Consider the following 26,280-nt stretch of genomic DNA (forward strand, 5'->3'; position numbering starts at 1 on the left):
CAGGGTATTAAATATCTCGCAAATCCCACAATCAGACCTAGCCATATAAAACAGAGAAATTTCGTTTATAATAATGTTTATTAAAGTTTTTAAAAGTTACAAAAAGATAAAGTAAGCAAAAACAAAACAACACATCATAATAAGGAAAGAAAGAAAGAAAAAGAAAAAGAAAGGAAAAAAATACAGAAAAATAAAATCCATTAAAAAAAACCACAGCAAATCTTCCCATAACTTGTCTTTCATTTGCTTGTTTCATTGACCTCCTCACACCTCCCTTTTTTGTATTCTAGTTCGGTTAACTATTTCAGCAAATCCTTTCCATCTTTTCCAATTTTTGTCCTGTAATTTATCTTAATATAATGTAACTTTACTTTCCCTCCTTTCACCAATTAACAGTCTGTTTTTTCCTAAACCTTTATAACATTTCTGCTAAAACCACTTAACTAAAACAGAGAAATTTCACTCATACAGAGGGCAAAAAAGTCCTTGAAAATATCTAGACAACTGTAGGTTTGGAGAAATTGGAATTCTTTCCACAGTGATCTACATTTAATCAAGGGTGTGTGCACACTACAGTGTACAGTGGTACCTCGGGTTACATACGCTTCAGGTTACAGACGCTTCAGGTTACAGACTCCGCTAACCCTGAAATAGTGCTTCAGGTTAAGAACTTTGCTTCAGGATGAGAACAGAAATTGTGCTCTGGCGGCGTGGCAGCAGCAGGAGGCCTCATTAGCTAAAGTGGTGCTTCAGGTTAAGAACAGTTTCAGTTTAAGTACGGACCTCCAGAACAAATTAAGTACTTAACCCGAGGTACCACTGTATACCTTTCAAGTCCATTCAAGGCACATTATTTCCCTCAAAGAATTATGGGCACTGAATTTTTTAAGGGTTGCTTGGAATTGTATCTCTGTGGGGGGTAAACTACAGCGCCCAGAATTCTTTTTGAGTTTGTTCCCATTAATTTTTGTTCACCTATAAGGTGCTTGTTGCTTATGAAAGATAATTTGCCTAAATGAGCTTAGGACTTGATCTTCACCATATTGACTAGCAAGGAAATCCCATTCAGGTGAGTGAACTATCCTTTCACTCCACTGTGCTTGGCTGGGTCAATCCAAGTCATTTTGGCACCTGAAGCGAATCACAAAATGGCGCCTCCACCCCCCGCTGCTGGGGCAAAAAAAGTGAGAAAAGATCTACATCAGGGACAAGGGGGGGAATAAAGATCTATATCAGGATCTGCTGCCCCTGTGGATCCTGCTACCTGAGGTGTCGTCTCACTTTGCCCTCATGGGTGCTTAGGAATTTGGACTTGGAAGTAAGGTCCTTGGGTGTGTCTTCAGGTGGTGTGAGAACCATGCAAGATTCTGAGGGCATCCAACTGTCATGACTAAAGTCTTTGAGGGCAGAAACTGGAAAGCGCTAGGAGATTCTGGAAGATTCTAGAAGGTTCATTTCTGATGCAAGCACTGTTCTGACTATCTTAAGGTCACCCTGAGCCAGGAGAGATACATTCCTGCATTCAGTGAGTTGCACTATCTCTCTCTGTCTCTTACTTTCATTTGTACCTTGTGTGTATGAATTTTTTTCTGAAGTTTTTTTGTAACAAGCCTTTTCCTTTTAGTAAAAGTGTTTTCTTTTGGACCTTTGACTGTGTGGTCTTTTTATTTACTGCAAGACGCTGTCCATCACCAACATCACAGCCTTCTTGGCTCATTGCAATCCTATTCAGAGTTACTAGAAAGTAAATCAGTCCCACTGAAACTCATGTCTGAGAAAAAAAATTAATAAATTAAATTAAATGTGTAGAATAACTCTGCATGTCTTCTGCTCCTTACTTGGGATTACAGGATGTATCTGACAAAGCAATACCCAGATTAGGTCCATGGAAATCAATGGTCTTGTGAGTAAAATCCATTGGTTCCAGTGGGTCTACCAAATATGATTCAGTTGGATACAACCCTATGTCTATTTCACCAACACTTTAAATGTAACACGCAGCTTCATTGTCAAATTCTTCCAGTACCGCTTCTCTGTTTTCTTCCAGGCCCATTAGATTTTGCTTTCTCTTTCACAATATTCCTCTTCGTGAGCTGATTTTTGAAACACCTTGTATGCTTCAGTGCAAAACTTAAATAAAATGATCCTTTACAGAACTGCCAATTGCTTCTTGCCGATGCCAACTTTTTTTGTCATTGGCGGCAGAGAAAATCTTCAATTCCAGCCACCCCATCTTTCCACAGAGTAGACTATGATAATAAAAAACAAAAAAAAACTCTGCAATTTGGGATCTATCATCTTTCCCCCCAGAGCATTAATAGCCTTCACCAGGGCAAAGGAGAGAGATCTGAAAGCATGACAAATTGCTTCCATATAAGCAGAGAAATATGCCAGTGTCAAAAGAGATGGGGGCAAGGTGCAGGCTGTTTTCCTGATGTGTCTGCCAAAGACCTTGGAATCATCTATGGGGGTTTTTTGAGCTTGTATTGCTTCTGTGGAAAAATCCTTCTAATAGTAACCATCATCAGTAGCAATAGGTTGCATTCAATGTTGCACTAAGGTGACCATTCTGGAGAAATCCTTGCACAAAGAAAATTTATCCTCCTCTCCTCTCCTCTCCTCATGTGTCCCTTTAAATCTGTTTTCAGGGTTTCTCTAACCCTCTGAAACAGATCTGAGGACGGCATCAGATACACATCGGGTAGGGTGGGGAGAAAGACAGGGGAATCCCCTTACACTAGTGCTAACCTCCGTACTAGTGCAAAAAGGTCGTTGAATACCACTCAGCAGTAATATTTATTGATTATCTTTCTACAATGGCTCCCCAATGTAATAGGGCTAGTTCAAAAAAACATTTTGCTGCCTGAGGAGGAGAAGCTGATGTCGCCCTTCGTGATGAGATAGCCCAACGACGGACTGGTCTTCTCCATCACACCTGAGGCAGCAGGTGCACCAAGGATGCAAAGGAGAAGTTGTGTGCGTACACATCTCTGCTGTCTAACAGGTGAATGGCTCTGGAGGAAAAGTGGGGAGCCCCTCTTGCTATTGCCCCCCAAATCTTACTGTGTGGGCAGAGCCATAGCTAGGTGATCTTGCACCCCTGGCAGAACCGTCCAGATTGTGCCCCCTACCCATGGACAGATTACTGGTAGGTACCGCTGTGGCAGGAAGGTAAACAGCGTTTCCGTGCACTCTGGTTTCTGTCACGGTGTCCTGTTGCACCAGAAGCTGGCTGCATGACCCGGAAAGCTGTCAGTGGACAAACGCCAGCTCCCTCGGCCTGAAAATGAGATGAACGCTGTAACCCCATAGCCACCTGTGACTGGACTTAACCGTCCAGGGGTCCTATACCATTTACCTTTTCACCTTCCTTAAATGGAAGCCTTTCTTTCCTTCTGCAGAGGAGCTGATAAACACACAAAACAATAAAACAAATTTCAAATAAACAGCAAAACCAGTAAAATCTCACTCATCTATAAATCTAAAACTAGCTTCACGATACAGACTATCCTCCCAACTGTGGAGTGTATACAAATTTCATCTTTCAAGCCCTCTCCTCTGAATAGGTCCTTCTGTTCCCAAGCACCCCAAGACCTCACAGTTATTTTCTGAGAGATTTTCTTCAAATCAAGTGCTGTGCAATAATTCTGCAAAACAGAGGATAGTGGGAAGGTGCCATTTGTTTTGCAGAGCGGAATGTATTTGCTTCTTTCCTTAAGTTATGTTTGCTTGTAAAGGCACACAGCAGGAAAAAGTATCTCTGTGCAGTTGCGATTGGCTGCAACTAAATGCTCAAGACAGAAAAAAGCATCAGAAATATCCACAAAGAAGCTCCCAAGAGCAACAGAGACATGAACAAAACACACATACCGTGGCAAGAGAAAACAAATTGCCAGCTATTGTAAATCCTATTATTTTCTCAATGCGTCTAAATACTGTACTACCAAGTCTCCCACTGACTCTGCCAGCATGGAAATATAATATTATTGTGAACATATTTTCAAAATAATACAGAAGGCACTGGAGTCAAAGTAATTTTCAGAGCTATACAGAATATTATGGAGCTGGGAAGCCTTTCTCCTAGTTTTGATGTCAAAGTGTATAACTTATTGTGAACTTTGCATTTGAGTGTAGCACAAAAAAATGCTGTGGGAGGGTTGCATATGCTGAGCTTTAAATTAATATGTTATTGGGGTCATAATGTCACTTTTGCTTTGCGTGAAACCAATGGGACTGGAGGCAGTGCAAAAATTGACTGTGACTTTGTGCGACAGGCTGTTGTCCGGTGAACTGTTCATGCAGATTGATCTCATCCATGGCTGTACAACCCAAGGATCCATTGACCATGTTAACACACGGTTCTATCACTTGACAATTCAGATGGCTTTATGGTACTCGGGTAGATTGTCTTCAAATGGCTTAGTAACCACTGAGCTCCTGACCACCTCTCAGGACAAGGCCCATCTCTCTATCACCTATTAACCACAGAACCAACCAGACCAGGGGTAGGTAACCTCTGACCTTCCAGGTGTTTTTGGACTACAACTCCCATCAGCCTCAGCTAGCATGGCCAACGGACATGGGTGGTGGGAGTTGTAGTCCAGGTATTAAATGTTGGCGTTACTGGTTCCCCTGCGTTCTGAAATTGCATTATATTTATCTTATTGTGATTTTTCTGTTTTGTTGTTTTATTTTGCAAACAACCCTGAGACAGATTGCATTAGGGAATGGGTGGGTGCATATATGTTTATTGTTATAAACACCTGGAAAGTGTGGCAGAATAGCCACTTCTGAACTAGGAATGATCCTAAATATGGCTACCACTGAAAATGGCAGCTATGCATGCATAGTGTTTTACCCTCTGCCTCCATAAAGTCAAGGAGAACTTTGCTATATCCTGATATCGCAATGTCTTACATTTCTCCACCACTGTTCCACAATTTTGACTACCTGTGGCAACAGGGAACGGTCATAGCTCTGGGAGGCAACCTATGTTTTCCATACCCAATGTCCGAAGTTCAATCCCTGGTGTCTTCTGTGAGGGCTAGGAAAGATTCTACCTAGTAGCATATGCTGAGTTAGACAACCTTTCTGAAAAGATTGAAGACAAGCCTAAGCAGGAGTTCATCTTGAATTGGGAAGGCTTCAGGAGATATCTTGAGAACAGTTGCTGTAATTTAAACTCGGTAGCAGCTTTTGAACAATCTCTGTAAATAATGCATGTAAAAGGAAAATGACATAGATTGTTGTTGTTGTTGTTTAGTCGTTTAGTCGTTTAGTCATTTAGTCGTGTCCGACTCTTCGTGACCCCATGGACCAGAGCACGCCAGGCACTCCTGTCTTCCACTGCCTCCCGCAGTTTGGTCAAACTCATGCTGGTAGCTTTGAGAACACTGTCCAACCATCTCGTCCTCTGTCGTCCTCTTCTCCTTGTGCCCTCCATCTTTCCCAACATTAGGGTCTTTTCCAGGGAGTCTTCTCTTCTCATGAGGTGGCCAAAGTATTGGAGCCTCAGCTTCAGGATCTGTCCTTCCAGTGAGCACTCAGGGCTGATTTCCTTCAGAATGGATAGGTTTGATCTTCTTGCAGTCCATGGAACTCTCAAGAGTCTCCTCCAGCACCAGAATTTGAAAGCATCAATTCTTCCGCGATCAACCTTCTTGATGGTCCACCTCTCACTTCCATACATCACTACTGGGAAAACCATAGCTTTAACTATATAGACCTTTGCCAGCAAGGTGATGTCTCTGCTTTTTAAGATGCTGTTTAGGTTTGTCATTGCTTTTCTCCCAAGAAGCAGGTGTCTTTTAATTTCGTGGCTGCTGTCACCATCTGCAGTGATCATGGAGCCCAACATAGATACCTATACTTTATTACTAAACAAACAGGCAAATGTATGCAACAGGTTTAAAATGAATGAAATATGGAAAGGACAGGAGGCCAGACGAATTGGAAGAAAATTTATTGTTAAAATGTTTGTATTTTTTCTGACTTTGGATGATTTGGTTTATTGACAACAATGAATTGAAGTTTGTGTTGTACATATGCAAGTAAGTATAATAAAGCATAATAAAAAGTTAAAGAAAGAAAGATTCTATCTTGGAATTCCAGAGAAACAAAATGTGTTTGTCAGATGAAACCTGGAACGAAGGCTCTCCCTATAGCTAAACCGACATTTCTGAACACTCAAGGTAAAAATGCACCATACCTCTTCTGCACCTGAGGTGCAAAAATGTCTTTCTTTCTTTCTTTCTTTCTTTTGAGAAAGGCAACCTGGAACCTTTCCAAAGTTTTCATTTTTAAATAACAGGGGGCGGTCACACACAAAAAAGACAGCATCAAATACAAAGTAACTATTAGCAGAATAAACAATCCCGAAGTTCACATAAGACTTTCAAATGATGTTTGGAGCCGAGCAAACAATAAAAACTGTATATTAAATAAAATTCCTAAAGACAGCTAATGCATCAAGCACACTTCAGCAGGTTGGTAATGTTCCTAGCAAACAATGCAAATTCAACAGCACGCCTCATGAATTATTCAACGCCTCGGTGCAGCGAGTGACTCCCCACCGCAAACATACAATATCCCGCCATGCCTGGAATGCTAATTTCACTGTCAATGCACAGCACCTATATATATATATATATATATATATATATATATATATATATATAATCACACCTAACTCAAATTTCAAGTGAAATGATTAAATATAGTGTGGAAATATTGTAAATGCAATCCCAGGTTTGCATAATGACCCTGTAACACAAATAGCGAATAGTGTCTAAACAGCCAAAGTTTGACTATCTCTATCGCATACCCTCCATCATTTATCCGATGAAAATAGGGAAGTCCTATAACAGCATCATCAATCATCATACTCTGCCCATCCGACGGGGTTGCCCAAGCCACTCTGGATGGCTTCCAACATATAAGGTAAAGGTAAAGGGACCCCTGTTCGTTAGGTCCAGCCGTGACCAACTCTGGGGTTGCAGCACTCATCTCGCTTTATTGGCCGAGGGAGCCGGCGTACAGCTTCCGGGTCATGTGGCCAGCATGACTAAGCTGCTTCTGGAGAACCAGAGCAGTGCATGGAAACGCTGTTTACCTTCCCGCCAGAGCAGTACCTATTTATCTACTTGCACTTTGACGTGTTTTCGAACTGCTAGGTTGGCAGGAGCAGGGACCGAGCAACGGGAGCTCACCCTGTCGTGGAGATTCGAACTGCCGACCTTCTGATAGGCAAGTCCTAGGCTCTGTGGTTTAACCCACAGCACCACCCGCATCCCTTCATCCAACATATATAAAAGCGTAATAAAACTTTCCTACCCAGGGCTGCCTTCAGATCTTCTGAAGGTTGTAATTTACTTATCTCCTTGGATCAAGGGTCGTGTAGCTCCATACCCTCCAACATTTTTCATATAAAGATAGGGACCTCCTAGCATAATTCTCCAGCATTTCTCTGATGAAAATAGGGACGTCCTAAGGAAAAGCAGGACATTCCGGGATCATATCAAAAACTGGGATGGCTTCTGTAAATCCAGAGTCCCTGGAATCCAGAGTTCCATTGTCCCTGGAAAATAGAGACACTTGGAGGGTCTGCAAAAGGGAAGGCCACAGGTTCTGCACCCTTGAGACAGGCAAAGAGTAACACAAAGTTGAAATTCCCTGTAGAATACGAGAGTTGATGCAGCAGTTCCTTTTGTAGGAAGATAGAAGATGCTCCTGACAGTCTGGACAACAGGTCTTATACCTTAGAGGCAGGGCAGATAGGGCCCTCATCACTTTGGAGGCCCTCCTCATTGGCACCCCTCTATGAACCCTAGCAGACTACTTGGCAGTGGTGTTCTGGTGAGAAGAAGGTGACTTGGAGGTGCTTCCATTTATATTTCCCACAATGATCCAGGTGACACAGTGTCTGAATGGAACTCCAGGGCACTGTAGGGCACTTACGTGGTGGCATCTTCAAGCTTCCAGGCACTCAGTGGAGCATGGGAAAAGAGGATTCAAGGGCAGGTGTCAGCAGTCCATCATTTTGCTCCAGGTTCTCGGTTATCTCTCATCTTCATCTGTCCATTAAGGACAGTGTTTATGCAACTGTTGCTGAGCAAGTATGGGTACAAGCCATTTTGTCTTGGGTGGCTTGCTAAATTCAGCAGTTGTGTAGAGAAGTGATGAACTCGATTTCAAGTCCCAAGTCCCTGATTATATCCATTGGTGGAATTTCATTCCACCCCAGTAACAGCCCCTCAATCGTGTTCTAAACATATGAGAACATCTTACATACTGATAGAATATTTTTTCCAAGTAGAGCTGCATGTCTTGATCTGATGTTGCAAAAGGAGAAATGGGGTGTTCAGATCAAAGCTTATCCCAACAAGAAAAGCCTTTGGGTGTTGGTAGACGCAATGTGGATATGTGAAGCTATTCACATCACCCAATCAGGTGTGTTTATGCTGGTGCACCACAATTTTCAAGGTAAGGATTGGCTGGGTGATTGGCTTTTATTTCAGCAGTGTGGAAATGGATTTCAGCCATTAGAGACGTTAATTCTCGAATGACGGTTTCTTGCCTATGCACTTCCTTAACCTATGCTAATGATTCAATTGGTCTTAACTGTTTTGAAGATTAGGCTGCCCCACAGTGGCATAATGGAAAAGGACATTGGTGCTGTTTTATTGTTTCTGCTTGATTCTTGCACTTTGCAAGCATGAGAGTCACTAGCATTTGGTAGCGCCATTGTTGCATACAACTGATGTCAGATTTTTCATGATTTCTGACACTAAGAGATAGTTTATGGCAACAGGCATTCTCCACAGGCACCCCTATGTTAATATTGACTAGCCAGGTATCAGCATTGACTAGCCAAGATCTACTGAGCTTCAAAAAGGCAGGGTGCAGACCAGGCCCATGAAGTCAATGGAAGTTCTGCCAATAATGTGAAGGAACTCAGAATTGTATGTACTTCCCCCAGTGCTGTAACCGTCAAACTGCGAAATTGCATTAAATCTGTGGAGATGTTACTCTTAATTAACCAGGTATGAAGAATAAGGAATAAGGGGCAAATTTGGTTCAGATTGCATTTTCATGCAAACCTACTTAATTTGCACGTCCTGAAACAGTATATGAACCAAAATGGAGATTTCATTTGAAACCCGTGCTTCTTTAAATGCTGTGACGCTATTCTCCAGATAATCTGTACAAAAATGTGCACACTGGGGAAAGTGTGCATTGAATTGCACTTGCTATTTTAAGCAACATACAAAAATGCATTGCATTAGGGAAAATTGCTTGCAAAATGTATATATTATGCAAAATTTTCTACAAATAATAATGATGATGATGATGATGATGATGATGATGATACTATTTATACCCCACCCATCTGGCTGGATTTCCCCAGCCACCCTGGGTGGCTTCCAACAAAGATTAAAAATATATTAAAACATCAGTCATTAAAAACCTCCCTAAACAGGGCTGCCTTCAGATATCTTCTAAACATCAGATAGTTATTTATCTCTTTGACATCTGATAGGAGGGCGTTCCACAGGGCGGGCACCACTACCAAGAAGGCCCTCTGCCTGGTTCCATGTAACATGGCTTCTCGTAGTGAGGGAACTCCCAGAAGGACCTCGGTGCTGGACCTAAGAGTCCAGGCAGAACGATGGGGGTGGAGACGCCTATGTGCCTATCAGGAGAAATGCACACAATTATGCTAATGAAGTTTTATTAGGATTTTTATTTAAAAGGAAACACGTGCAGAAATGTGGACCACAGAGTGCAAAAATGAGAATCTTAGAGAAGCCAAAATTGTCATCCCTATGAGGGATTATCGTAATTCTAGTGATGACCTCACAGAAAGCTACATTATATCAAGCCTGGCTACTTGTCTTATCTAGCTCAGTATTGTCTATTCTGACTGACAGCAGGTCTCCTGCATCTCAGGCAGAAGGCTTCCCCATCAACTTTTTTGTTTGTTTGTTTGTTTGTTTCATATACAGTGGTACCTCAGGTTAAGTACTTAATTCATTCCGGAGGTCTGTTCTTAACCTGAAACTGTTCTTAACCTGAAGCACCACTTTAGCTAATGGGGCCTCCTGCTGCTGCTGCGCCGCTGGAGCACGATTTCTGTTCTCATCCTGAAGCAAAGTTCTTAACCCAAGGTACTATTTCTGGGTTAGAGGAGTCTGTAACCTGAAGCATATGTAACCTGAAGTGTATGTAACCCGAGGTACCACTGTACCTCCTTTCATCATAAGACCTAAGGGCAGTTCACAGAATAAAATACAGGGTAAAAACAAGTAAATAAGTAAAACAAAACAGCAAAACAATAACATCTCCCCTTCCCACATACAAGTTTAAAAGGCTGTAGGTTATGAATCAGTCCAAGGCCTGGTTGAAGAGGAACCTTTTCACCTGGCGCCTAAAAATATATAAGGAAGGCGCCAAGCGAACCTCCCTGGGCAGAGCGTTCCACAAATAGGGAGCCACTACAGAGAAGACCAGTTCTTGTGTTGCCACCCTCTGGACCTCACATGGGGGAGGCACATGAGGAAGGGCCTCAGATGATAAACGCAAGGTCCGGGATGGTTTATATGGGGAGAGGCGGTCCTTCAGGTATTACAGTCCTGAGCCACAATAATAATTAAATCATAATAACATATCCCCCAGCATGTCCCAGTGGAAAACTGGGACGTGTGTCTTCTGGGGCAGTGCGCCTGTGCAAGTCACATAACATGTACAAGAGCACAGTGCATCCAAACACACATTTTTGGGATGCTTTGCTCTTGAGGAAGATCGTGGCCCCAGAAGACATGACCTTTCATGAAATCATGGTGCCCTCAAAACATGTGTTTTGGGGCAACATGCTCTCATACAAGAGCACGTCAAAAATAGGATGTCCTGATTTAATCAGGACAGTTGAAGTGTATGCAGTAATGTCCCAGTTGGTCATGATCTAGGGACTTATTGCAATTTCATATTTTTGTCACTGTTATTTCAGCTCACTTTTCTCCACTATATTATTCCTGTCTTGATAGATGAAGGCAGCCGGAGCAGTTGAAAAGTCACTTGTAAAAAGAGTTATGTTATCTGTTGGGCTAAAACCTCTAATCTTGTCATTCATCACTCATGTATTTCCTATCCAGTAACACGGATCCGCAAAGTGAATCACAGCCTTTTGAGAAAATGCTTGTCTTCAGCTCCTGTGTTAACCTACAGTGCATATATTATCGCTCTTAAGTTTCTGATCCAGAGAGGTTGAGCAGCAGGGAACTGAAGGCCAGACTTCCAAAAAGTGATCAGATTATGGTGGTTGTATAGCAAAAGAATATAAAAAATATTCCGCCACTTCTTCTACAACTAACTTTAAAGGTTTCAGTGTATCCTTCCAAAGACTTTTTTTTTTAAAAAAAAGGTATTAAATGCATTTCATTTTACATGAATGAAAAAGAATGCTGGCTGCAAATAATCAAACGGTGTGGATTATAGGTCATTGAGGTGAGCGTGCTCTTTCAGTCTCCGGCTACTGAGAAGAATAAATGTGAATATCTGCCTTCCATATTACAGATAATGGGTTTTCAACTGTCGTCAGGAGAGCTGCATTTTCAGACAATTGGTACCTCTCGCTTGCAGCAGCAGCAGCAAAATGTTCTCGTCTTCCGCAGAAGAATCCAGATACTGTCATTGTTTTGCCATGTTTGGGGGAAACAATTTTGACACAATTTCTACTGCAAATAAATATCTTCCTGGACTGAAATGTAGTGGCTATTCTGATTGCCAAACCTTCAATGGGTGTTGAAGCATGGGCCACCTAGCCTCAAATCCGTTGTTTAAATGTAGGCATTTTTAGGACAGCCTTTAGCTTGATTAAGCAACTACTTTTTAATGGGCTGTAAATAAAAGCGCACCTTTTCAAAAGCACAGCATAGGTGTGTGAGAGAGAGACTTCCCAAAGGAAGTGCAAGTAAGAAAAAATAATAATAATTGTCCCCCTCATTTGAGGGTTTCAAGCAGAGGTTGGCTGGCCATCTGTCATGGATGCTTTAGTTGAGATTCCTGCATTGCAGAGAGTTAGACCAGTTGACCCTCAAAGTCCCTTCCAACTCTACAATTCTATGTTTCTATTATTGTAGAGTATGCATTAGGCTCGCCCAAGGATTACTCACACAAGGGAACTCCTTCTGAAAGGAAGGTGAAGACTTTCTTTTAGTAGTGCATTGCTGCCTGAAAGGTGCATTGAAGTCGCAGGTGATTTGTGACAGCACTCCAGTGGCAGGAGTGCCCACTTTGGCCTGTGAGGCAGATCTCGGTAAGGATCTATCCCCTGGGGTGAAAATGGCTCCCCACTCCTGGCCTAAAGGATTACTTCTGGGGGAATGGGAGAGAAGGGATTGAGAGTTGGTGAATGAAGTGGGCAGGGTTGCAGCCCCTAATCCATAACATTTGCAGACTAAAAAAAAACAACCTCTCAGACAAACAGAAGGTGCTTTAGGTGTACACCTACAAAAGTGTGAATGGGACAAGCACACATATTTATTAGTGTACACGTTGTCCAGTATACACGCTGAGTGGAAAAACTGGATTGTCTACTGTGTATAATGGGTGATGTGGCCCTTCAATGAGGGGAGGGGAACCTGTAGCCTTCTAGATGTCATTGGACTTCAACACTCATCAGTCCTAGCCAGCATGGCCAATGGTTGGTCAGTGTGAGAGGTCTACTCACCTTCTCTGGTGGGTGCCACTGTGGACCAGAATTCCCCTGCACACCAAGATCCAATGTGCAAGTGTCCCAGGGGTTGCTTCCCAGGCAGCAAAGGAAGCCTCTGGCCTGGGCTTGTCTGGGTAATTGGTCCTGCCTACTTGCCTAATCAGGAAATAATCATCATCATTATCATTATCATTATCATTATCATTATCATTATTTTTTATACCCCACCCACCTGACTGGGTTTCCTCAGCCACTCTGGGCAGCTTATATATAGCATATCTAAAAACATAATTAAAAACATCAAACATTAAAAGCGAGCTCATACCTTTCAACATTTCTCTGATGAAAATAGGGACGTCCTACCATTACATCCAACATTTCTTCAATGAAAATAGGGACATCATATGGAAAAGCAGGACATTCCAAGATCGAATCAGAAATGGCTTGTGGGACAGCTTCGGTAAATCTGGGACTGTCCTTGGAAATTATGGACACTTGGAGGGTCTGCGAGCGGGCATGGGCAACCAGTATATAGCATAGGCCAGGCATAGGCAAACTCGGCCCTCCAGATGTTTTGGGACTACAACTCCCATTATCCCTAGCTAACAGGACCAGTGGTCAGGGATGATGGGAGTTGTAGTCCCAAAACATCTGGAGGGCCGAGTTTGCCTATGCCTGGCATAGACTTTTCTCTAACAATACAGTTTGGCAGTTACTCTTTGATGTAGGTCAGGGAGTCCCTCATTTCCAGTTGACCCCAAAACACAAGTTCTTCTGGAAGGCTGGCCAGAAGGGGTGGGGTCTACCCAATGTCTAAGCCAAACCTCTTACATCTGTTGTCAATAAAGCTGTGGCCTGATTTCACCCAAACATTGCTTGTTATGCCTCTCGCTATTGATATTGGGGAGGACCGAAGGGTAGGAAGGACGCCTTACCATGAGTTCGATGAGCCTTTGGCCTGATCCAGAAGATTGCTTCTTCTGCTCTTAACATCTAGAGGGCCACAAGTTTTCCACCCTCGCCTTAGACATGGCTTCTTCCTCTGAACCACGCTGAGATCTTGTAAATCTGTCTGGGCTTCCATGCGAGACAGAGCTCAACGGTGCATGCCAGCACTCAGCCTTTGAAAACATGCAATCATAATACGCAAAAGAGAAGCTTTGAGTATATTTATTGTGCCCTTGTCTCACCCGTCAAGTCACTGGAACCAGCTTCCACACATTTGGGATTTGAGGGAAGACTGTCAGGTGTGATGCTCAGGCACATCTCATTTTAGAAAGTAGTTATGTGTCCTCCTTCAATAAACTCATCTTTCATAAAGCAGCCACAATCCAGCTTTGCTTTTACAAACTCTGGACACACCCCCAAAGCCCCAGATGTTGACCTCTGTTTGAGCAATTGTTCCTTTTCAGATTTAGGACTTGGTAGGAATTAATGCCTTCTAGGCAGACCCAACTAAGTTTCATTGAAGTCACTGGGACAAGTTAGACCCATTTGATTTTGATAAGAACTAAGTTCAAATAACATAGCCATTTTGCAAACCACATCAAAAGATTGTAGTGGTTTTGTGGATGGTCCTTACCATGCCAGGCAGCAAACGGAGGCAAGAACCATTAGCTGTAAAAAGGATTAAATGGGAAACTGATACCTGCACATTTCAGGGATCGAGTTTTTCCCTGGGGAATATTTTTTTCGAACAGCCAGTCTTGGAGAAGGCAGGTGTTTTTATGAAATGTAGCACTGAATACAGTGCTATTTTCACGTTAACTGCTGAACAACTTCCCCCAAAGAGTTGCAATTCATAGTGTGTTGGATATCAGCTTGGCATGAAATCATTTTTGCACTCAGTCATTCTTGCCATCTGTATCTTTTCAGCCCATCAGACATCCACAAGTGTGATCACCGCGGGGGAAGCAAGTGGGTATTGTTGTACAAATCCACTGAGGGTCGTTTCAAATGCCCAGAATTGTGGGTACCTCTTCTACTGCAAGGGATGCGGGTGGCGCTGTGGGTTAAACCACAGAGCCTAGCACTTGCCGATCAGAAGGTCGGTGGTTCAAATCCCCACGACGGGGTGAGCTCCCATTGCTTGGTCCCTGCTCCTGCCAACCTAGCAGTTCGAAAGCATGTCAAAGTGCAAGTAGATAAATAGGTACCGCTCCGGCGGGAAGGTAAACAGTGTTTCCATGCACTTCTCTGGTTTGCCAGAAGCAGCTTAGTCATGCTGGCCACATGTTCCAGAAGCTGTACGCCGGCTCCCTCAGCCAATAAAGCGAGATGAGCGCCACAACCCCAGAGTCGGCCACGACTGGACCTAATGGTCAGGGGTCCCTTTACCTTCTACTGCAAAGTAGCATTCAAATTCAGATCTCGTAGTTACAATAATGCTGGCATTGCAGTAATGTCACAGCTTAGGGGCAGAGCATCTCCTTTGTGTGTAGAAGATCCAGGTTCAATCCTGGAATCTTCAATGTCCCCTACCCTGACATCTTGGAGAGCCACAGCCAATCAGTGTAAACAATGCTGAGCTAGATAGACCAGTGGTTTGACTTGTTGTACATAAGGCAGCCTCCTTCATTCCTGTGTAATTATGCTTTGGATTGCAGCTGTCTTGTGCAAAGTGCATTACAACACATTGGTGTATTTACACTCTGTTTTGAAACACAGTTCCTAGTCATTCTCTATTCCCAGGAACTTAATGAACTATAGTTCTTTGAAAGGGGAATCTAGGACTGCTTACTGGGAATTCCCAGAACCTTCACCAATCTGCAGTTCCCAGAAATTTTTGTGAGGAGACATGACAGTTAAAACCAGGGGTCAGCAAACTTTTTCAGCAGGAAGCCGGTCCACTGTCCCTCAGACCTTGTGGGGGGGGCCAGACTACATTTTGAAGGGGGGAAAAGAATGAATTCCTATGCCCCACAAATAACCCAGAGAGACATTTTAAATAAAAGGACACATTCTATTCATGTAGACACACTGATGCCCAGACCATCCGTGGGCCGGATTTAGAAGGCGATTGGGCCAGATCTGGCCCCTGGGCCTTAGTTTGCCTACCCAAGGTGAAAACTATACATTTGCACAGTCTCACCATCTTCCAAGCCATGTTGCTAATCTCATACTATGGTTGGACAACTGATGGAAAGAGGGAGGGAGAGAGAGAGAGAAAGAGAGAGATTTGCTTAAGATCCCCTGAGCAAGTTGAAGTAGACCTTAAAGCAGCTCCATATCTAAGCCTCCATCTGCTGGACCACCCTGATGATGTGATGTGTTGACGGAAAGACAGCAGAAGTGTGACACCTGATCCATTCATGATGTTTTTCTCCACTGCATTTTTTTATATATATAAAAAATCTGCTGAACTGTAAAATGTGTTTTCCTTTGCTCTCTGTGATGATATTTTATATACAAGATTAGTTTCTAAAACCGTCCATGACTATGCAAGCATCGCCGGCTGATATTTTGAACTCAGTGATCCTGTGAAGCTATACCATAAATATTTCCACAAATGAGCCAGCTGCTCACGTTATGTCTGTTAATGCTCTCCTAAAGCACAGTAAACCAGGCCTGCTGTGCAGCTTATCTGTCAGGGGCTGAAGAGTCTCGGGGGCTTCATAAATCTACTGGTTTGTGGTCCCAGTAGAGCTAAAAAAAACCTGGAGGTCTCTCAAGCACCTGAGAGGCCGTGAGACATATTTGGCATGCTATGTCCTGCCTGGGGGCCGCGGGTTGGTTGGACTTGTTGCAAGCAAGCAAATAGTCTGGAAATATCAACTGTTGCTGCAAGATGTACTACGGGGCCTCATTCCTCTGACACAAACCAGGACCCATGAGGGAAGAGCTCTCTCAGCATGTAGCACACAACGCAAGGTCCTTGTGGCTTTCAAATCAGGTTTTCAAATACTGCCATGGGACACAAATAAGGGAAATAATTCCACCTATGGGGAGCCCTAGATGTAAAAGTAAAGGACCCCCTGGACAGTTAAGTCCAGTCAAAGGTGACAATGGGGCTGTGGCACTCATTTCGCTTCAGGCCAAGGGAGCTGGCGTTTGTCTAAAGACAGATTTCTAGGTCATGTGGCCAGCATGTCTAAACCGCTTCTGGCGCAACAGGACACCGTGACAGAAGCCAGAGCGCACGGAAACGTTGTTTACCTTCCTGCCACAGCAGTACCTATTTATCTCCCTGCACTGACATGCTTTTGAATTGCTAGGTTGGCAGAAGCTGGGACAGAGCAACCGGAGCTCAGCCCGTCGCGAGGATTCGAACCGCTGACCTTCTGATCGGCGAGCCCAAGAGGCTCAGTGGTTTAGACCGTAGCACCGCTCGCGACCCAGCCCCAGACCTAGTAGTGTCTCAGACAAGGAGCACCTTCAAATTACTTTTGGAGCCCATTTCACAACTCAGGTCACATTCGCAGCATACATTTAAAGCACAATCCTCCCACACAAAGAACCATGGAAACTGTGGTTTATCCCTAAGAACATAAGCACATACAAAGAGTCCTATTGGATCAGGGCTAGGGCCCATCTAAGCCCAGCATCCTGTTCTCACAGTGGCCAGTCAGGGGCCTGTGTGATGCCTGTAAGCAGGACCCAAGCACAAAAGCACTTTCAAGAACACTCCCTGCCTGCAGTTTCTAGCAACTGGTATTCAGAAGCTCGTCAGCTGAGCACTCCCCGCAGCTAAAGGTCTTCTGAGAAGCCCACTCATCTTCTTTGGTGGGCCCCATTGTGTGCTAGCATTCCCATGTGCATTGGGGTCCAGCGTGGGAAGTCCCAGGAACTGTTTCCCAGGCAGGAAAGGAAGTTTCTGTGTGGAGCTTGCTGCCTAGATAACTGGTCCCGCCTGCTCACCTAATCAGCGAACCACAAGTAGGCATGGACCACCAGCTGGTTTGCTCTGCAGCATCAGAGCAAATTCTGCAACGTGTCCTCCTTTTTCTTTGAGGGTGAGAAAAAGAGATCTCAGAGATTTTCTTTCTTTCTCAGATAAAGGTCTTCTGGAAATGTTAGTTCAGCTCTAGCTGAAATAATTTAAACTAAGGATCAAGCTCCATACAGAAAGGAGGGAAGCGAGCAACGCACACCAGTGGGGTGTGAGAGATAAAAACAACAACCGCCAGGGCACAAGCTTGAACTTGTTGAAATTATTATGTTATTAAATCATCAGCTATTATCTCAGAGCTGGCAGAGGTTGCTTTTGCCAAATCAAAGAAAAGTACATGGGGCACACAGGTGATGTGCAACTCTGCATTAAAGGATTCCCCCCCCCCCTCCACCTGCTCTCTCGCTCTCTTATCAAATTTGAACTACTAAATAGCAAGCAAAGCACCGTAAGACAAATGCTAGAGTGGTGTGGCGAAAAGCAGAAGCTCTCTGAACTGGTAGGTCAGATCCCGGATATAGGCTAAGTTCAGTCCTAAAAACCTATTGCGGTCACGTCACAGCATACTTTTAATTCACTCTAACAGCCATGGCTTCTCTCAAAGAATTTGAAGTTGTAGTTTGTAAAGGGCGCTGGGAATTGTAGCTCTGTAGGTCTCCTAACAACTGACCTGATCTGCAGATCGCCAAAGAAATGTTTAGTGAATGGAAAGAGAGAAAACCTCACACGCCACCCATCTCTCAGTGACAAGGTAAGCGCAACCCTGTACCAGAGGAGCCAACTCCTAGGGGCTGTGGGGGCTTCAGCCCCCACAATAAAATATTTGAGGGGGATGGGCCCCCACCAAATTGATGGACATTCCCATTCAAATGGTGTTTGTGTACTGTGTGGTGTGATCGATTATTCAGGGTGGGGCTGACCTGGGCCCCAACAATATTTTATTCAAGTTGGCACCGTGGCCCTGTACCCACCAAAATTCTAAAGGATCCTGTGAATGAGGGTATCTTTTGGAAACTTTTCAAGACATCGGAAGACAGAATAAATATCTTGCCCTGCCTTACAGGGTTCTTGAGGCAATTACAGTGGTACCTCTGGTTACAAACTTAATTCGTTCCGGAGGTCCATTCTTAACCTGAGGTACCACTTTAGCTAATGGGGTCTCCTGTTGCCACTGCGTGATTTCTGTTCTCATCCTGAGGTAAAGTTCTCAACCTGAGGTACTACTTCTGGGCTAGCGGAGTCTGTAACCTGAGGTGTATGTAACCCAAAGTACCACTGTACTGAGATCATGGCAGTGTCTGCATATCACAGTAAACAACGGTTAACAGCTTGCCATGAACACACAGGTAGTTCCCACATCACTGTTCCCCAAGCACAAACAGAGTGACAAATGGTGATCCCTGGCTTAGCATTACATCTGAACTAGGGATGGTGGTTTGTTTTGTTCCAGGAAAGCCATGTTGTTAAACCAGGGCATGTTCTTGGCTTACCGAGTATGGTTTGTTTGAGATAAACCAGCCGTGATACATTTGGTGTTATAAACCAGAAATGGAAGTTGGGGGAAGTCAATAGGGAGGGGGAAATTAGAAAATGGATGTTAAATGATGATATTGAATATTTGTTATGAGAAAAGAAAATCAATAAAAATTATTTGAAATATATCTGTATCTATCTATCTATCTATCTATCTATCTATATCTATCTATCATCTAGATATATCTCTATATATCTATATCTATCTATCATCTATCTATCTATCTATATCTATCTATCTATCTATCATCTATCTATATCTATCATCTATCTATCATCTATCTATCTATCTATCTATCTATCTATCTATCTATCTATCTACCATCTATCTATCTATCTATCTATCTATCTATCTATCTATCTATCTATCATCTAAACTATTTGTATTAATATTGTCCTTTTCCATGCTGCATTTATGCAGCACACTGTGTACTATTTTACGGTGTTTTTTTAAATATGCCTTTGCACAACCCCTCCCCTTCTTGGACCACCCAAACTGGTTTTAATAATCAAAATCAAGATAATCAAAATGCTACAAAGTTTTTCTTTTCCTCTTGGCTCCAAATTATTATTTTTTTATCATCTGGGGAGTTCAAGTTCAGCTGGGTGTTTCAAAAACTCAGGTGGCACACTGTAACTTCTGAATTGTCTATGGACAATTACTCTTACTATCTTGCCCATATCCTGTTTTCACTGCAGTTATGAAGAAAGACAGAAAGACCTGTGTAGGATTGTAGCCAGAGTGGAATTTAACACACTTCCTTGCACCTGTGAAAAGGTTTGATTGCCACAGCTGTCAAAATGTTTTTAATGTGAATGGCTGTCCTGATGGATCTCTTTCTCTACCTGGAACGACCATTCCCTAAACATGAGCAATTTTGTGATAGTGCTTGGAGTGTAGGTATCATAAATTAGGGTAAGTGACGCTTTCGTGATTAACGATGCCACTTCCTTTTCTTAATGTTTCATTTATTAGAAATGAAAACAGACCTCCTCATTAAAATTGAAATAGGACTGGGGGAAATCTGGAATTTTATAACTGGCGCTCGTTATTGTAGCTGGAATTCCCAAATCACTTGAGCAGCTGTATTTCTGCCTCAATTGTGTAAAAAGGCCACCCTGGTGCTGTTCATAGGTTTTCCCACTCCTGCCCAACCAATCTGTTGGGGTGTCACCAGCAAAGGAAAAGCAGGAAGTAGACACAGCAACCTCACACCAGTTTCAAGACTCAGGGCTATTCTCAAAACCAGGGGTAGCCATTGCGAACTCAACTCCCATGAACTCAAGCCAGGATGGCCAATGGCCAGGGTAAGGAGTCTCAACAAATTTTGGAGGGTACCAATCTAAATCAGGCTTTCACAGATGTTTTGGACTACATCTCCCATGAAACCTGACCACCTGCCACTCTGGTTGGGGCTAGTGGCAGCCAGATTCCAAATAAAAATTAAAATTTTTTTTTTGAAAGAAACCAGATTGGAGAAAGCTGGTCTTAAAGGTACATGATGAACCAACCTAGTTGAAGTTGAGCAATTCTTGGTCTGGTACTTAGAGAGGGATATTATTATTATTATTATTATTATTATTATTATTATTACAAATCATCATTTATTTGTATGTCATTTTTCCATAGGCAGCTCTCAACACAGTGGGAGGGAAATGACAAAAGTCACAACTTACAAAATATGACGACATACAAAGCACCAATAAGTTAATGAAAGCATCACATTAAGAAAGATTCAACATTTTTTAAAAAATATCCCCTTATAATTCACAGTAAGGTCTGATAAGAAAATTCAAAAACATAATTACAGAAGCAGCAAAAATAATGCACCGTGGAAATCCTGGCCCCAATACAAGCTCCTAAACACCACGCCAGTGGCGTAGTGTGGGTTGTCAGCACCCGGGGCAAGGCAAGTAATTTGCGCCCCCTAACCTGTGGATTTGCGCCCCCTAACCCTACCCCCCAGATGTTGCGCCCGGTGCGGCCGCACCCCCTGCACCCCCCACGCTATGCCACTGCACCACGCCACCTTGATTGTCTCTAGGCATCGTGAGTAACATGTTTTACAGACTCACAGTCAAGATGGTCTCTGGTACCCTCAGAGCAGCTTTTTTAGCTGGAATCAGTTGGTTCCTACCTATGTATACTGCCACTAATACTATAATGGAAGGAAGATGGGCTATATAACACTCCTGCTTTATCTTTGCTGCACTTGTGGTCCCAAAAGTTACCTACCGCTCACTTCAAGGATGGTTTGTATAGAGACCAACCTTAAGGTATATCACAAAATACCAGCTAAGAGCCTTTTGCAATATGTTACTCTGGCATAGGGAGGCAGGTGGAGCTGTGGGTTAAACCACAGAGCCTAGGGCTTGCTGACCAGAAGGTCGGCAGTTCGAATCCCCACGACGGGGTGAGCTCCTGTTGCTCGGTCCCTGCTCCTGCCAACCTAGCAGTTCGAAAGCACGTCAAAGTGCAAGTAGATAAATAGGTACCGCTCCGGTGGGAAGGTAAACGGCGTTTCCGTCCGCTGCTCTGGTTTGCCAGAAGTGACTTAGTCATGCTGGCCACGTGACCCAGAAGTGTCTGCGGACAGCGCTGGCTCCTGGCCTCTTAAGCGAGATGAGCACACAACCCCAGAGTGAGACACGACTGGACCTAATGGTCAGGGGTCCCTTTACCTTTACCTTACTCTGACATAACTCCATTCCCAGACTGCATCATGCCTGGCAACGGCTGTCCGTATCTTTACTTATCCCTTCAACTCTAAGTCCCCATCACCCATTGTTTCCTCATATCCCTGCTTTTGGGTCCATGGTGCCCCTTAAGGTTATAAAGTCAAATCCTGTGATGTCCATTCTGTACAGAAGCTCTATGCCCCCTTGGCCTCCTGGCCCACCTTCCCCATGAGTTCCCTTCTGCTGAGAGTGCCCAGGCCATAGCTACCATGCCTCCTGAGCATTCCTCTTTCTCTCTCCAACATCACACAGCCCACTTGTTGAATTAAGCAGGAAGAGGCTTCTTCAGATCCCATTCTTTGCCATTCCCTATTTGCCCTAGTTTCCATTCTCATCTGCCCTTTCCCCTGGCATCAATCTCCACCTCCTCTTATTCCAGAAACTTTCTCGGTTCATTCTCAGCTCCGCACCCTTCCTTTGACCTCCTTGCACTCCCTGTTCCTTATCTAATCTTCCCTAGGTACTGGAGCCTCTCACCACTCCCCAGTGTCTATGAGATTTTAATCTATGCTGTACTGACGGCTACCACTTTCCTCATAGTAGCTGGACTGTAAACCAGTTCCTTGAGCAACTGGACGTTCTGTTACCATATCTGCTAAGCCAGTCAGTATCACGGAGTTCACTGTTGCAGGTGCAATACCCCGTAGATTAATCTTTCTTCATTCATTATCCCTCTCTTTCTTTCTCTTTTGGCTTTTCTCTTTCTTTTCTGGCTTAGTCTTAGAATATTATTTGATCAGAATGACACATTTCAGCCCACACCTCTTTCTCTCCCCTTCATGAACACAGAAAAAGTCCCTTAGTGTAGGCTACCTCCTCTGATTCTCCATCTAAGGATCTTCATGGAGTACCATGGGTGAATCATGGTGACTTGGTGAGTCCCAATGTGACTTGAGCCAACCCAATAACCTTCTGGGTTGAAGAGTATATGCTTGATTATTCCTAGAATCAGATACAAGGCTGAGTTTGAATGTGGTGTTCCTCCCCTCCCTTCCCCCCAAGCAAATTCCTCCATGGGTGCATGCTTCCCCCTGACCGCCCAATGCCCTTTATCCTATAACATGACAGCCACATGCTCAAGGAAGTATACCCTTTATTTCAGGAATACATTTGGAGTGAGGATGAGCCTTCCATCTACCTCTGTTCAACTTGGTGTGGGACAAGGAGCATGTTTTGCCACATCTCACCAGTGTCTCCCCAAATGCATCCCATGTGCTTTGTTCCCTGGAAGTGAGGTGGTAGCCATTGAGAACAGACAGTTCCCTTTCTTGGTGTGATGCTAGAATGTTGGGGGAACTGGGAAGTAGTATCGACGAGTGGGACCTGCAAACCACCTGCTGCTGTGTGGAGTGCTCTGATTTAGGGTGCCAGTCAACCAGTTGTACCCTCTTTAAGGACACTCTATTCCACCCATTAGTCTCCATCCTCCCCCCAGCAGTTATTCAGCATTATGTAACCATTCTTAGTTCTCATTGTATTGCATTTGATTCCTTTGAGGTTTTGTCCACCTAAAGCAGTGGTTCTCAACCTGTGGGTCCGCAGATGTTGTGAGACTACAACTCCCATCATCCCTGAGCTCTGACCTTGCTAGCTAGGGGTGATGGGAGTTGTAGTCCAACAACATCTGGGGACCCACAGGTTGAGAAAGGCTGACCTAAAGGGGTTTTTCTGTGCTTCTTCAAACTTTGGAGTTCCCTCAAACCTGTAGATAGGTTCCTCTTGTGTGTGGAAGATGCCATTATATAGGATGATGGCAACCTGCATAAGGATAGGCACTTCACAAATAGGTTGACCATTAGTAAATGGTAGACCAAGCAGGGGCATCTCCAGTTGTTTTGGACTACAATTCCCATCAGCCTGTAGTACAAAACATCTAGAGGGCATCAGGTTTGCAAATGTTGCTGTATGAGTAGAACATTGACCTGAAAATCCTCAAGCTTTCAGAACCATGAGAGTTTAACTGAACTCATGCCTTTGACCACTGTGATAACTTATGGTAATAAATGGGGGATAGTCAAGTCATTTCCCACAGCTACTAAGAAACCTTTCTGCATTAAGTAGCAGCATGAAAGTCCATCCTAGCAGACACTAAGCGAGGACCCCTGGCTAGCTTCCTCCCTGCACTGGCTTCTTTGAATTCCTCTTGCTTCTGAAAGATCCTTTTTAAAAAGCTTCCTCTTTCATTAAGCTCAAACATCCATTTTAATTATACATCTGACTTGACGAGCTATGTTTTGAATTAATATTAGCAAAGAAAAGGGTGGATTTTAAAGGCTTCTCTTGGTTAATTTGCACCAGAAGCGCTTACATGGCTCATTCAGCCAGGGCAGAGAAACAAGACCTTAATAATACACTGTGCATTTTTAAGGTCCAGGATTAACGCATAGTCCACCAATAAAAGATGGATAAGGAATTCCATATTCTGAAGAGGCCTCTTCACTCTATTATCTATTCCCCAAATACTGAAGATGTTTCAAGTGCTGTGTCCTATACTTTACAGCCAACTGCTGCTCTGAAGAGTCATTGATCCAAGTAGAATATTGACCAGCATTGTCAGGGATGATGGGAGTTGTAATCCAGCTGGTTCTCCATCCCTGGCCGATGGGTTCTGAAGGCCTATTTCATGATGCCTACCACAGTCCTTTTTCAGAGTGTTCCATTTGGTGTTGCACTTCAAGATTGGTTTCCTAGAACATGCAGTGAAGAAGAGAATATCTGAGCCCGGGGAGAATATTTGATTATTTCTGCTCTGCTCAAGGACATAGCAGTGTTGCTTCCGTGCAAGAATTAGGAGAGCAGTGTGACTTCGAGAAGGGATGGAGGAGACTGTGGGTGAAGATCAGGCAAAGGATGCTGGGATATTCGGGGCCCTGCAAGTCAAGGATAAAGGAGCATACTGTGACAAATGCACAGAGAGGGCTGAGGAGAGATAGGGGAAAGATGCATCTCATTTATTGCAGGGAAGGACTTTTGATCACGCTCGAAAGCTCTTTTTGCACAATCAGTGGTAAAGACTCCCCATGAAAAAGATGGCTTTCTTAAATAAAACATGACTTTTAAAAAAGAGTACTTTCTACAAATCTCTGAAACGAACCTTCAGTATTCTGCTCAGATGATTATGAAATATGCAGAGGGAGGTATCATATACGCGTAATTGTCAAGAAAAATTGCTCACAAGGGAAAGTCAAATTACGAAGTTAAGAACTGTGCCTCTATTAGAGCTCATAAGAGCCCAAGCCAGGAGCTCTCAAAATGTGTTCCAGGGTAACAGTCAATCAAGTTCTCCGGAAAAAAGAACTTGCCTACCACTGTTAATCTTCCTTTCACGTGTGCAAACACAAGGGAGAGTTGGGTGCATTAGAGGGCACACTCAGCACACACAATGTAATAATTAGGCTCTGGTGAACTCGAGGTTAGATTACTGCAATGCACTCTATCTGGGACATCCCTTAAAAAGCATTAAGAAATCTTGCTGCCAGACTGTAGATTGGTGTTGGCTAATTGGACCATGTCATTCATAATTTTGTTGGATCTTCACTGGCTTCCTCCTTGCTTCCAGGCCTGATTTAAGGGGATGTTTCTGATCTTTAAAGCCCTTGATTGTGAGAATTACCTTATTCATTTGCCCCCATACACCCTCTGCTCAACATCTAAGAACTTGTAGGAGCAGAAGTGGTGCTGGCCTTATGGAATGCTTTCCCTGGAGAGGTTCAACAGGTCCTGAGGGCAAAGCCTGGCTTTTCCACAAAGCCTCTGATTGACTTATATAAGGATAGAAATCCAGTCCACAAGCAGGGCATCTGCACAGCTTGTGATCCTCACCAGCACGCCACAGCTCAGGGGTAGAGCATCTGCTGGACATGCAAAGGTAATGGGAAAGGTAAAGGGACCCCTGATCATTAGGTCCAGTCGTGGCTGACTCTGGGGTTGCGGCGCTCATCTCTGAGGGAAGCGGCGGGCTGAGGGAAGCGGCGTACAGCTTCCGGGCCATGTAGCCAGCATGACTAAGCTGCTTCTGGTGAACCAGAGCAGCGCACAGAAACGCCGTTTACCTTCCCGCTGGAGCGGTACCTATATATCTACTTGCATTTTGACGTGCTTTCAAACTGCTAGGCTGGCAGGAGCAGGGACCGAGCAACAGGCGCTCACCCCGTCGCAGGGATTCGAACCGCCGACCTTCTGATCCGCAAGTCCTAGGCTCTGTGGTTTAACCCACAGCGCCACCCGCATCCCTATTGGACATGTAGGCAGTGCCAAATTCAATCCCCAACATCTCCTGGCAGGGTTGGGGCAATTTCCTGCCTGCAACCTTGGCGATCTGCTGCCAACCAATGTATGTAGACAATACTCAGTTAGATGGACCAATCACTTCTCTCAATATAAGGCAGCTCTGTGCATTCCATACTGC

At 43.9% G+C, this 26,280-nt stretch overlaps 2 long non-coding RNA genes across 2 annotated transcripts in view; both read right to left on the reverse strand.

The window, feature by feature from the left end:
* LOC309363683 overlaps positions 1–26,280 on the reverse strand; it is a 365,021-nt gene that overhangs the window by 125,963 nt on the left and 212,778 nt on the right. The window lies entirely within an intron of this gene.
* On the reverse strand, positions 24,057–25,735 carry LOC309363494. Its single transcript, XR_014165367.1, has 2 exons — positions 25,695–25,735; positions 24,057–24,742 (listed from the first exon to the last, which is right to left on the reverse strand). It is a non-coding gene; the product is annotated as an uncharacterized lncRNA (long non-coding RNA).

Source organism: Podarcis melisellensis (genome assembly GCF_964234715.1).
Source record: "Podarcis melisellensis genome assembly, chromosome: 1".
Taxonomy (NCBI): Eukaryota; Metazoa; Chordata; class Lepidosauria; order Squamata; family Lacertidae; genus Podarcis; species Podarcis melisellensis.